At 38.6% G+C, this 14,480-nt stretch overlaps 1 pseudogene; it reads left to right on the forward strand.

The window, feature by feature from the left end:
• The first annotated feature begins 588 nt into the window (after window positions 1-588).
• Window positions 589-14,480, forward strand: part of LOC144037526 (semaphorin-4E-like) — a 29,228-nt pseudogene continuing 15,336 nt past the window's right edge.

Here is a 14,480-nt window from a genome sequence, read left to right on the forward strand (position 1 = left end):
GAGGATCAGTGAAGCGCAGATACTAAGAACTGAGCCAGTGAGTTGTATCAGTGTCATATAGTAAAGGTCCATTCATTCACAAGAGCAATAGGGCTACAGCTGGGGCTTGACAATCAATATACAAAAAAAGAACGACCGTGTGTTAATTCTCAATCAAACATCTGCTTCTCTTCCTCTTTTCGGCACTACATTGTCAATACTAGAGCGTAATCAGAAGGCCAATTTTCCCAGCATACCTTTTTGGTGCCCATTCTTTACTGGGGTAGAAAATTACAGTGTAGCCTCTGCCTAATGGCTTGCTTTTGGGCTCCAAGAGGAGGGGCTTTAAGACAAGATAAAGCTGAAAGAAAGAGGATGATTGCAGAGCTGTGCAGAGTTAGTGTCCGGTGGCTGGGAAATGTTCGGCTGGCTTCGCTCCATTTCCAATTGTGAGGGCAGATGTTGCTACGAGCCCTTGGGCAAAGCAGTGACGCAGAGTGGCTGCGCCCCAACCAGCTGCCATGTCAAGTGTCACTTCGCATCCGCAGCACGGAATAGGAGTCAAACTAGGCTTGACCAGAAGTGGCCGATGGGGTGCACTTCAATACCATGTGTGTACAACAAAAAGCCCAGCAGCCTGCAGTCACGGTCAAGGCAACCAGCACTTTTCAGGAGGATGCGGAAGGTGGGAGGGCTGACAGAGATGAATGGCTGAGTAACGCGCCGGCCAAAGGATGCAGCTGCTGGGTATCAATTGCTTCCTCGTCACAATTAGTATGAGTGCCGGCGTCAGCATCAAAAAGCATTTACACAAATTCAAGTTTCCGTTTGGCCTGTTGAGGATGTGAACATGTAAAAGAGGTTTATTATTTGTCTAAACTGTGTGTTTGCTACATTGATGTGATTATCAAAGTTTTTTTAATCATTTTATTCTTGATGTAATGTTTGGTACGTATATCTGTATCCGTACATATATGTATATTTAATATCCGTCAAGAGATTTCCCTGTGCAAGGTAAAGTCGGAAGATTTTTTAAATGTTTTTTTTTATTCATTTTCATTTCATTTTATTGTTTATTTGAAAGGAACAATGCACAGTGATTAACAATGGTGACATGCCTGCGTAAATGTGGCAAAGTTATACAGCTAATTAATTTTAGTAGCCCCTTGGCAGGAAACATAAAACATGGACATGACATATCAGCAAGTAATAAAAAAAAAACATAGAATAATTTGCAACCCTTCATTTATTCACCAGCCCTGAAGCCCTTAAGTGCCAGTGGTAAAGTGTATTCCATATTTTTAAAATCCTGTAATTTCTACCATTTGCAAATTAATCTGCACAAATTAAAATTTAAAAAAAAGTCCAGATGTGTTGATCCGTAGACGAAAGATTCGTTGAACTAATCTTTTGAACGGTTGTTTTTCATGAACTGATTCTAAAGATTCAGTTCACTTAAAAGAACTGTCATGCCCATCACTAGCATGGATACATTCACATATGTATCATGTGACATGATGTCCAAACAATTGGATTCAAACCAGTTTTTTAGTTGATTTTAAAAAGTTTGATAAGTGTGTGATTCTCTTATTGCATGAGGCATTTTATTCCAGATGTCCCGAACTGAGAGGATTAACTGTGCAAAAGTGTTCCATCTGAAGGAGACATCACAGTCAATGCTAGCCGTGGCTCTGGCAGTTCTGTTTGATTCAGCCAATATTGTTAATGTTGGTGAAGAGTTTTGAATATAGTACAGGCATATTTAAAATCCTTAAAATGTGCTTAACTTAGTTAGTTTTTATAATGATTGGCTCTGTATTGTGACGTCATGTGGTATATTTGTCTGGAAGATTCCTGTTCCAGAGTCCAGTGGCCTTCCGGAATGGGTCACTGGTAGTGGTGGGCAGGTCGATGCAAAATATCGATATTATTGATATCAACTCAGCATCGCTTTCGGATCGATACTGGCACTATAATATCAATTTAGTAGTTTAGTTTCAGTTTGGTTCTTTAATTTACTGCTGCGGTTTGGTCAAACAGATAACAGGCTAGCCTGGCAAGCCACACACTTTCTATTTGAAGAAAGTGGGTCTGGACAGGTATCCATATACAGCAATTCGGCACCGGCCGAAAACAGGCTAGGTCAATCAAATTAATCTATTTGCATGACGTAGTCTTCGTGAGCAACGTCACTCTTCAACTTTTTCCCGCAACAACGACATTCAACAACAACGTCATTCACTACTGTCTCTCTTTGGCTAATAGCCATGTTAGAAATTTACGCAACACTCTAGAGAAGTTCACAGTTGGCTTGCTCAGCAGCATCAGGGAACGTAATGTATCAATTTCTCAGTTCACAAATTGTACTGCAGACTCTGTGAACTATTCTACAAACAGTTGCTTCATTGACACCAGACAAATCACCAGTTTCATGATAAAACATTTCAGAAGCCAATAATCACAAAGTGATCAGAACATGTAGAAAACTGGGTACAGGCCTTCTCCTTTGAGACACGAGGAAAGTCTAGGCTCAAGCAATGCAATCATCTCCAGTACATCTTCTTTGTACATCCTAAAGCGATCTGTGAAATTTATTCCATCTAATCGATTCAGTGGATTACTCCTATCAACAATTATTTGCCTGTCTGGCCACTGTATTGAATGTTGTTCATTTAGATGTTCCAATGCTCCCAAACTATATGTGCTCCCTTTCACAAACAATATTAAGATAAGGTAAACCTGCCTCTTTGCAGGATTTATTTAAACTTTTATTTAGTCCTAGAGTAGCTTTAAATGTAATTGGCTTTGTTTAAACCAGATCAGACTAAATCTATGGCTATTTTAAGATACATCTTTGTAAGTGATTTAAACAGCTCAAACAACACATTATTGTGGGACTAGGCTTAAAGGTGTATTCAAGGATCTTTTGTCGTTGTGTCTTTCGGGTGGAACATCTTAACGATTGGATCTTGATCCCGTCAATCAATGTGCATGCTCGTTACTAGCTGCACATGCGCACTTTGAGCGTTTGTAGCATGTAGCCGCTGAGCTTCGAATTCAGCCATTCATCATTGAAGCTCCACCGACATCACCGATTTTTTTTCTGCAAAACTGAGCCTTTGTCTTCTCAATTACATAAGGCAATGAAATTATTGTTGCAGTGCATTGGAATAAATTCTGTCATATTGCATTGAATTGTATTGTATTGTACTTTGTTTTGACAAAACAGATATTATTCAGCACAGAGACATAGATTCATTTTTGTGTCCGGAATTTGTGGATATTAGTGCAGTAGCTCAGTATGTAAGGACTTTGTTTATGGAGTTGGAGGGCAAATATATGTTAAAAGAGCAACTAGTATTTGGAGAGAGGCTAGTTTGTTTGCTGGCTACTATCAAAGTCCTCATGACCTCAGCCCAGTGGTGCAGCACTCTATTATTCTGAGGGTTTTATTTTTCGTGACCATTAAAAGGCTTGCGCAAAGACGGTCAAAATCTGCCCAGCGGTGGGCTCATCATAGTTTTGAAAATTTTGAGACGCATGCACCCGTGCTATCAGTGGGATAATTTTTTAAATATATAATAAAGATGATAATAATAAAGTGTTTAATGACTTGATTTTGGCAATGATTCAGAGAGTTTGATGCACAATGTAATATCTATGAATGACATTTGATGACTTCCACAAAATATTCCATCAGATCGCAGAATCTGTGTGTCTGCAGATTGATCAATTTCACCCAAATCACATTACACTATCTGCATCAATATTTAGACGTGGAAACAGCAGGTGTAAATTCAGCATGCAAATCAGGATATGGCATTTATTACACTTGAGTGTGGCTGCGCTGTCTACGAATATAGAGCCCACAGTATTTCCTTGCATGTCTGCATGTGTCAGATGTGTTTCTGCAGTGTGTGCATGGTTTGCAACACAAAGTAAAAATCAAGGTTGTGAGCTGAATATCCCCCTTGATGTTTATGTGTATAATAAATTAAAATTACATTTAAAGCTGCACTTTGTAACAATTTGCTGCAAAATATCTTTACAAAAGCCTTTTTTGACCATTTATGACTGAAACATTTTTTAATCATTAGATTAAGTCATCTGCTCTCAAAAACTTATAAATACGTTCTATATTAAATGTTGAGTGTTCCAAAGACGTATTTATATGTTTTTTATACTAGAGCATACAGAAGGTTTTGATGCAGCCTGTGAAATGCAGAGAACGGGTGAAGCAATGGTAGTTATTACAAAACACGGCCAGCAGGTGGCAGCAGAATATAAGAGATCAACCATGGCCATGTTGCAAACAAGCTCATTTACCCACAGTTTTTTTTAACAGATTTGTGAATAATGATGAAACTTAGCTGTATTCTAATGCGAATTGCTGCCAAACGGAAACAGATAGAAATATACTTTTTTTTTCCTGATGAAAGAAGACTCTAATCTTTCTTTTGGTAAGGTTTTTATATGTTTTTGTTGCAATAGAACACAATATTCTGTGGGCCTTGCAAAATCAGTCAAAATCCAGTAAAACAGCCGGGAGCAAAGGGGGTTTCTTCAGTGAAAATGGCTAGAAGTCAACGAGTTAATACCTTAGCTGGCTGCGGCGTGGCTCAATGGTCGTGTCACAACCCAGAAGTTATGGGTTTGATCCCATGCCATTATGACCACGTCGAAGTATCCTTGAGCAAGATACTGAACCCCCAGTTGCTCCTGATGCAACAGTACATCATCAGTATGTGAATGAGTAGTCGAATGTAAAGCGCTTTGAGGGCCTTGTAAGGTGGAAAAGTGCTTTATAAATAAAATACCATTAACCATTTAGCTGTTCATAATGGGAACTCCTGCAAACCTCTGGCTAATAGTTTTCAGACTGGATTTGGGTTGAAAATTCCCACCCTCTGCAGATGTGACGTCATGGGCGCATTGTGTATGTGAGGAAGGGAAAAATACAGTTTCATTTTTCGGCCACAGGAGGCAGTAGCAATTTGAAATTAAATTTTCTGCATTCAGTAGCTTTAAACATTAAACATTGCAACTTGGGTCAATTTAATCTAATATCAAATCAATATATGTTTTTTAAACCAAACGAAGACTCTCAATTGAAGTAGAGAACATCTATACTCGGTGTCTTTCAAGGAGTTACATTCTGAATGCAACAATTTTGGCAGAGCTCTTGTAAACACATTTTTCCTCTTTCTCCGAGGTCGCAACATAGTTACTCAATTGAAGTGGGTTTTACAGCATGCCTTAATTGATTAGAACAGCCTGTAGGACTTCCTTTTGTTGGCAGTGGGGAGTTAACAGGGAGACTTAGACATGATTAGGTGAAGTGCTGATTAAATGAGAGGACCAAAAAAACGCAATCTCTGGTTCCATCTGATTCTTATTAGGAACACTGGTGATTAAGGTAATTACGTTACTTCAAAAAGCAGATGACAACAATTTAACAAACGGACAAAAACAAAATGTAAACATAATTATGAGGCCACATGCCTGCATGAGTATTGCAAGTTATTAGATGATTTCATTCATGTATAGTACAACACGAACATTAATGTTATTATTAATAAACGACGGAAGTGGGTTTTCGTCCGTCAGTGTAATCGTCTCTCACCGGGTCAAGTACCGACGTACCTCTCACAGATGAACACCTGTTTTGCTGATGACTAAAGTAAGCACACGCTTAAGTCTCTGGTGTGTTTGTAAAGATGATGTCGCTTCATTTGCTATTGACAACAACACGAATCTACAATATTTGAGTCTAATAGATTATTTCTGCACATTTATTTGCATCTAAACATTTATGGTTGCGGGATTCTGTTAAATCTGGGTGAAATTATTTATTATATATTATAATATTATTGCAAACAATTACTTCACACAAATACTTTCTGTTTGAGATCATACTATGCTAGTTAAGAACCACGGACTTATGCTGCATTTGAGGAAGGTGGGAAGTCGGACATATCCCAGTTCCGAATTTAAAGCGTTCAAAGCTAATGTAAACAGCAAAGATGGCTGATTCCGGTAAATTGTTTGCTTTTCTGGTTAACACAGTCAGACGAAATCACGTTGGGTTATGTAAAATTACATATATATATATATATATATATATATATATATATATATATATATATATATATATATATATATATATATATATATATATATATAGCTTGGTTTTCATGGAGCCATGTATGCCGATTAGAATGAATCCGAACGGCCAAACGGAATGAAAATGCTCCATATAAACACCTCAATCGGAATGAATAAGCTGAATCCGAATCATTCGGAATCACAGGGATGGTATATCGCTTTCGTCAATACGAACAAGCGTCATCTATACACTTCATTCGGAATGGCGACGCTGTGTTCAGCATGCGCATGCTCTGTCTTGATGTAAATGCGCCATGACGTCATCGTTTCCACCCACTAAAATTGCAGCGTCTCCCCAGAGCTTGTCTGCGAAGGGGAAACTTGTTTTTAAGTACTTGAAACTTGTTTTTATCAAGATGTTGCTTCAATAAAAGTGTTAACACTATCACAACTGCTGTGCTAAATGACAAACTCCATCTTGATAAATCACGTGATCGATGCCCATGCATCCCGCGGCTGCCGCAGGGCTGATCCAATTAAACAGAGGAGCATACAAACGGCAGATTGGAATGGATCACGTCACATGTAAACAGGTAACCAGAGATCTTCATTTTGAATGATTTCAATCGAAATGACCAAAAAGCCTCCATGTAAACCTGGCCAGTGAAGCCAAGGTCCTTTTTTTGTTCGACTTCACAACTCGCAGTTCTGCGTTCGAAGGGGCGTTCCCGTGCATACGTCCTGGTATGAAGTCAGAAAAGTCAGACTTCCAACTTTCCTCGAATGCAGCATTACCTATAAATGGACCATCAATAGCTCCTCGCGGGTGAAGCCAGCGGGCAGCCATCTTACGATGCCATTCTTACTGACAATTTCAATGCTGTTTTCATTGAAAACGCTGTTTTCAATGCGTGTTTTACGCCAGGATCTCTGTAAGGAGTAAGGGGCTCCCCTTTTCAAAAGATGCAACGATTCTCAATGCATCTGGGATGTGTTTTGGCAGTCGTACAAGATTTCTGGTCGTCCCCCGCCTCCTGCTGTGTGCAGTCACTCAACTAAAAGTGTCTCTACATCCTGGACTATTCTGAAGGGCGTGCCCTTGGAAGACATCTGTGCTGCTGCTTCCTGGTCATTTCCTTGCACCTCCAGATTCTACAGTTTGGATGTCACCTCTCCCCATCCGCTGGATGAGGTCCTCGATCCTTCGGAGACCCCTCTGTTAGGATTGTTTCCGGGAACCTTGTGACATTGCTGGTATTCCGCGTTCCGTGCTGTTCAGCAACGCCACCTGGATGAGGGATGAAATAGAACAACTATTACAAATGTAACTGTGGTTCTATAAATCCCGAACGACCGCCAGGATAGCTTCTCCCCCAAAGCCTTCGTGTTTGAGAGACTGTTAGGGTTGCCAACTCCCTGAAAAAGAAATAAATGACACCTCATCGACAAGGACGGTTGACCTTTTTCAAGGTCTTCAACCTTGCTGCTGTGATTAAATTAAAAAAAAAAAAATAATTGATTTTTTTTGGGTGAAACAATTTTTTCAGCCTTCTACAGGCCGGTTTCAAGCAAGTTAGCATCTGCTGATTCAGCCTCCATGTACAAATAGCCCGGTCACGTCTTTTGCCTTCATTTAATAACTATACAATCGAGCTACATCTACCCGACTAACCGATTCAGTCATTGACTTACCTGAGATGAAGTAATCTCTACACAAGCAGTGAGGAGGATCCAAAATCCTCCGTCTTGTTGTTTATCCTTTTTATGGCTGCTGTGATTCATTGGCTACGCAGCTGGTTCACAACAGCTGTCAATCATTGTTAAAGTGTGGAATATGCCGTTTACTCAAAGTGGCAGGCGCATTTTCTATGCTGCCAAAATGGCTGCGCTAACACCCATTTTGGGACGTGTTAAGTCAACGTCCGGATCTCTATAGAGGTGGGCAATTTCTCCACCAAATGTATGCAAATGACCTCATTTACATACACACAAAAACCACATTGGCACCAGGGCATGATCTGGTTGGCAGCACAGTTCCCCATCTGCGCGTGCTTAGTGGATTACACATTCGCAGATTGCTCCATTTATACCAGTTAGCAGCGTGCAAAAGCTACACAAACCTTTAGTGGATCTCGTCCTTAGTTGCCTTTTCTACACCGCAGCCGGTACCCCACTAGGTAATATTTGTGCTGCGGTGATCGCAAGAGTGATTCAGAAGTGTGTAATTTTTCATTAACAAATATTTACACTCCAGTTCAAAAATATATTTTTTTACTTAATAGTGAACTGTGGCTCCAGTGAGATGGCAAGGAGTGGGACGCCTAAAAGTAGGTTTTATTTTTGTATCAATGATGTAATTGAAATGTGCAATTTACTTTGTTTTGCGCTTCACAAGTTAAAACTGTGTTATGTAATGTGTTTAACAGTAGTAACAGGTGGGTTGTCAAGTAATGTAAATACTGTATGTTCTTTTCCCCCTTGCCCAAAAGATTCAAAACCCTCAGAGTAAAAGAAGAGCATGTATCAAAAACAGACTCCAGAAGGTACAGATTGTCTATAGAATTAATCTGGATTATATAATATTTTATTGGTTGTTTGAGTATACTTATGTTAAGACCCTGTCAATTAAAAGCATAGTGTGAAATGCATATATTGTAATTTTAATCTTCAATATAGTGATGTTACATTTATGACATGTAATTACCTTGTCTTTCACTCTTAGGAAACCTGGGTGGAAGTCAAAGGCATATAACCATAAAGGCCAAAAAACCCAAATAGTCCCTGTACATGTTGATCGTTTTGAGAATGAGTTGTAGGACAAACACTTTTATTTATAGACAGAACTATTTTATACAACAACAAAAAGTTACTTGATATATACAACCAAATCAAACTACAACGTATCCAAAAGCACAGACAGAAGGCCACATACTTTTTCTAATAAGGCAAAGCTTCTTTTTTTTGTGTCATTGGGAAATTTCAGCTAACTTTCAGCTAACATTTATTGTTTCATTCTTCAACAGCTAGGAAGCAGGTGTACAACTACACTCAAAAACTGAACTCAGCCTGTTGCTGCTTTTTTTTTTTAAAGTGCATTTTGTTGTATGTCCTCAACAAACAAGATTTTGCAAAGATTGCTAATGTATTTGTGCAGTTATAATGAAATGCCATTGATTAGTAGTGTTACACATAACCATTGAACTAATCTAGTTAAGGCTGTTGCATAAATTCATAGAAGTTTGTCCCTCTGCAGATGCCATATAGCTTTCCACGCTAGCTACATGAGCTGCCTGACAAAACATAGCTCAATGCGCATGTGCAGCATCTTGGTTCCAAACATTCTGTGAGGCTCCTGCAAGTTCCTACTTCAGCCGTGTTTGTTCTCCACTAAAGACCATCAGACATAAAGGAGATGATGACTTTGACACAGCAGGACATTGGATCTTCCTGATGCAGTCACTGGGATCTGGGTGTGTACATTCACTTGCCTTGGATGCAGGTGTAATGGGTGTTTGCGTAGGTTTCAGCAAATATGCTTTAGATGCTTTGTTTTCCAGAATTTATTCACTCTATGGTATGGGATTTTTAATAGCATACTCACGCACAAAAAAAAAAGAAAAAGAGAAAAAAAAGAGAGAGCAATGATGATGACATGTGGAATCGATAAGATTACCGAATGAACAATACTGAGCTCTCTCTCAAAAAAAAAGAAAAAAAATTGGAGAGGAGTTGTAGGGCGAAGACGGTGTCTCCACACTACCCCACCTCCCAATGTCTGTGTTATGTGCCCTATGTGTCTATTAACAAAGTGTATTGTGCAAAACTAGTGCAGTGAGTTAAGAGGAGCGACCAGCGGGGCCTCTCCCAACCTGGCGGGGGCAGGAGGCGCACCCGCCATCAGCACCACCGTCTCCCCACCCACCCCACACAATCCCCTAACGGGACCCCAGCGGGCAGATGGAGACAGCACGGTGGGGCGATAAGGCTCGCCCCCCAGATACTGAGGCCTATCCGAGGTGTCAGGAGGCATGCAGTGATTCCGAATATTAACCCTTCGTGCCCATTGGAAGTGAATCTTGAGGGGTTGGTGACTGCAAGGTGTCATTTGATGTGGTCTACTTAATCCTGCTGGCAGCAACTGGGTTACAGAACCATTAGTTACAAATTGCCAAATTCAGAAACAGCAAAATAAGTTATCGCGATCTGGTGGCTTTCGCAAACAGGCAGAATTAAGTGACCATATTTAGATTAAAAGATTCTATATACATAGACCATGTTTGTATAAATTTTGATATTTGTTTTTTATTCGAGGCAGATATTTTTTCCATTAAAATGTGATTTATGAGGAGGTTAGACCATTGTTTGATATTCAGAGTTTGTTTATTTTTCCAGTTAACAAGAAATGTTTTTTTAGCGATAGTTAGGGCTACAAGTGTAGATTGAAATTGTTTACGTGGTAAGTCAGTTGTTGTTAGGTCACCTAGTAAACACAAGTTTGGAGATGAAGGTATCCTACAGTCCAAGACAGCGGAAAGTTTTTCTAAGACTTTAGTCCAGAAATACATAACTGGAGTGCATAACCATAGAGCATAAAAAAAAAGTGTCTGTCAGCAGTGTTTTGTAAACACTGGAGACAAATGTCGGAGTCTGAGAGTCCCATTTTCTTCACCCTATATTGAGTAATATATGTTCTATGAATAATTTTATATTGGATAAGTTGTAAATTTGTGTGTTTTGTCATTTTAAATATGTTTTCACAAACTTGAATCCAAAAGTCAGATTCCGGAGCTATAGACAAGTCTGTCTCCCATTTTGAGATGGGTAAATACATTTTATCTGTATATGAAAGTAACATATATTTTTGAGAGTTTTTTTGTTGTTGTCGGAGAAAGCTTAGTAATATCTTTAGCTAAAACAGGTGGTTGGAGCGTACCCCGAAGTGTTGGAATTTGTTTCTTTATCATATTTTTAACTTGCAGATAATGTAAAAAAAATAATCTGTTTTCTATTTTGTATTTTTGGAGCAATTTTGTATATGATATAAACATATCTGAGAAAAGATGGTGAAGATGTGTAATTTCTTTCTGCCCCCACACACCTAGATAAAACGATTGGTTGTTAAGTTGAAAGTCGGGGTTATGCCATATGGGAGAAAGCCCGCAGGGCTCCAATTGGGCTTTTGTAATTTCTAGTGCCTTCCACCAGGCGGTCAGGGTGGCGGTAATCATTGGGTTTTTAAAACAATTGTGTCGCTTAATCGATGTTTTAATAAAGAGTAAATCCAAAAGTCTGAGGTTGTTACAATCCTTCTGTTCTAGTTCCAGTCAGTTAGTATCTCTGTTGGGTTGTGCCCATAGAATAATATATTGTAGCTGGTTAGCCATATAGTAGTGCATAAAATTTGGTGCCTCTACACCTCCTTTGGATTTACTTTTCTGAAGAGTAGATAGACTAATCTTTGCTCTTTTTTTTTATTCCAGTAGAATTTTGTAGCGGCCGAGTCCAACGACTGGATCCAGTTAGACGTAGGTTTGAATGGAATTATTGAGAAAAAAATATTTATTTTGGGTAAAACTTTAATTTTAATGGTGGCTATTCGTCCTATTAGAGAAATTGGGAGATTATTCCAGCGCTCCAAGACACTGTAAATGCTATCCAGAAGTGGAGTGAAGTTTAAATGAATTAAATCAGTTAATTTAGGTGAGATTTTTTTTGCCTAAGTATTTTAAATTACCTATAGGAAATGAGTAGTGTGGGGTCTGGCTTGCAGGGTTCCATGAATTTTCTGTAATAGGTAGTAGTGTTGATTTTGTCCAGTTAATAGAATAATCAGATAAATGTGAGAATTTAGTTATAACATCACAGTGTCCAGATATACACACACATATTTATTTTCCAAGATGAATAACATTCATTGTTACAAAAACAAAAGTTATATTATACACGTTATATTCATTTTTACAGAGTTAAACAAGAAAACTGTATTTTTATATTTTGTTTCAACCTCCTAAGCTTCGGGAACAAAAACCCATCAATGGGAAAACAGTGCCACCTATTGGCTAAAGTTAGACAGTGCACTGGATCTGAACAAAGGCCAGTGTGAGAGGTGGGGGTCTGCTGAGGGGAGCGGGAAGCGTAAATGGCCACGGAAGCAGAGTGCGCAGATTACACAATAAGTCACAATCAGACTGATTTGGTGCCTCAAGCGAAAGTGTAGATTGTAGCCCCCCCCCCCCCCCAGACGACTACAAGTAATACAAATGAATAGCATAAGTACAGTGCAATACAAGTGTTTACTGCAATTTGTGCTGACATTATTAACTACAAAATGTTTTCAAACTATGTACAATATATTTGTGTAAGATACATATAAAAAGTAATAAAAATAATTAGGTCAATGAGGGACACCCATTTTGTTAACAATTGACGGGAAACTTCGAAGAAAAATTGAAGAAAATTAACACTATTTTGATATTTATTTTTATAGACAATTCTGATTGACTGACATACATGCCTCTACCCCTAGGCCCGTTTTCCTCCTCCTCCTTTTGCCACTTTCTTAATACAGTACCTGAGGGACATAAGCGAGCCATCCATCTATCAATAGCGCTAACACTATGAGATGATGCGCGACCCATCCCCCTATCTTTCACTGTAAACAGCAGCAGCAGGTCAGATTCAGGGTGCCAGGTCATGATCTCATATTTATTTGGACTAGAAGTCATAAAAAATTAATTATTATATAAAATATATATGCGGTGTAATAAAACACAGGGGTGGCCAATTTCGGTCCTCGAGAGCCCCTATCCAGCCTGTTTTTCATGTCTCCCTCCTTCAGTGCAGCTGAATCTAATGATCAGCTGATAACGATCCTGATCATGAATTAGGTGTTAGTGGTGAGAAACATGGAAAACAAGCTGGATAGGGGCTCTCGAGGACTGAACTTGGCCACACCTGATATAACATATATAAATAATGTAATGTAATAATGTAAAATAAATCAAATATTTATGCTCTATAACATTTTTTAGCATCCTCGGTTGAAATAAAGGGGTTCTCTCCAACTGATGGCTCACAACTTTTATTAAACCTTCCTTTGTGTAGACACACTGTAAGAGCTACAATACAAATAAACAAAAATTGCCATTAATAACTCAAACCGTATGTTTTTTGTATCCTTGTACCGTATTTAAGCCATATACTAGGGTGACCATATTCCCATTTCCCAAAAAAGAGGACACTTGCCCTAGCCTTGAAATAGTGGTACCAGTCACAGTTACACAGTGTACTTCACCTCCTATTAGTCACGCAATGCCAACTGGACATTTTCATGAATTTATAAAAACCCCGGACGCACCAACAGGACATAAAAAATAGTTATTGGTTATAAATTATTACGTTTTATAGCCTTGACAATCTCTTGAGTACAATTTTTATTGTAAATAAACATTTTAACCTTGCATGTTGCCTGTATTAATACCTTTTTTAAAAGAAATAAACCGTACAGAAATATAGATTCTGAGTCAATAAAACAGAATCTTAAGCAATAGCATTGCTAAATATTTACCAAGGAGCTCTAGCACACCCCAGTGGACAAAAACGGTAACGCTTTACTATACAGTAAATTACACAATGAACATGAAATATAGCAACATTAGTTAAACAATGAAACATTGCTCCAATATGAACCTCAGCTCAGCCAGGTGCTAAAAAAAGTCGTTCACTGAATTAGTTGTAAACTTCAGTTTTCTCTGATTTCCTGTGGCGCGCACACGTCTTCTCTGCACTTGGAAGACGGTGCTACTGAGTACGTCGGTTACTTACGTCAGTTCCTACCGATTTATGAGACCTTTTGCTGTATCCTTCAAAATAAAAGTATCAACTATATTATAATAGCACAATAAAAAGACGCAATTCTGCAATACAAAAATGCAAAAACAAAAATTATAGCAGGGTCATTTACATATTTTATTTTAGAAAACCTGAAGGGGGAAAATTATTTTTGTCTTTTTTTTTGCCCTGCAATTTGGCACCCCCTCCATTAGATGGCACCTTAGGCAATCGCCTAGTTTGCCTATGCCCTGGGCCAGCCCTCACAATAAAATGGTCTCATTAAGATTAGACTAAAAAATATATACAAAATAACCACCAAAATGACAATTCAAATTCAAAAATATATGCGGAATCAAAAATAAGAAATTAAATACATTTTTAACTCTGTTACACAGGCTGCGTGGGTTTGCTTCCCCGTCTGGGAGACCATGTTCGTGTGTGCGTGTGTTTGTGTGAGTGTTAAAAAAAGAAAAATGGAAAGAAAAGAAAAAAGCTGCCAATGTGTTTGCTTTGCTGTTTGGCCTGTTGTACACCTTCCTTAAAGGGACTACACTATGGTATTT

Source organism: Vanacampus margaritifer, chromosome 17 (genome assembly GCF_051991255.1).
Source record: "Vanacampus margaritifer isolate UIUO_Vmar chromosome 17, RoL_Vmar_1.0, whole genome shotgun sequence".
Classification (NCBI taxonomy): domain Eukaryota; kingdom Metazoa; phylum Chordata; class Actinopteri; order Syngnathiformes; family Syngnathidae; genus Vanacampus; species Vanacampus margaritifer.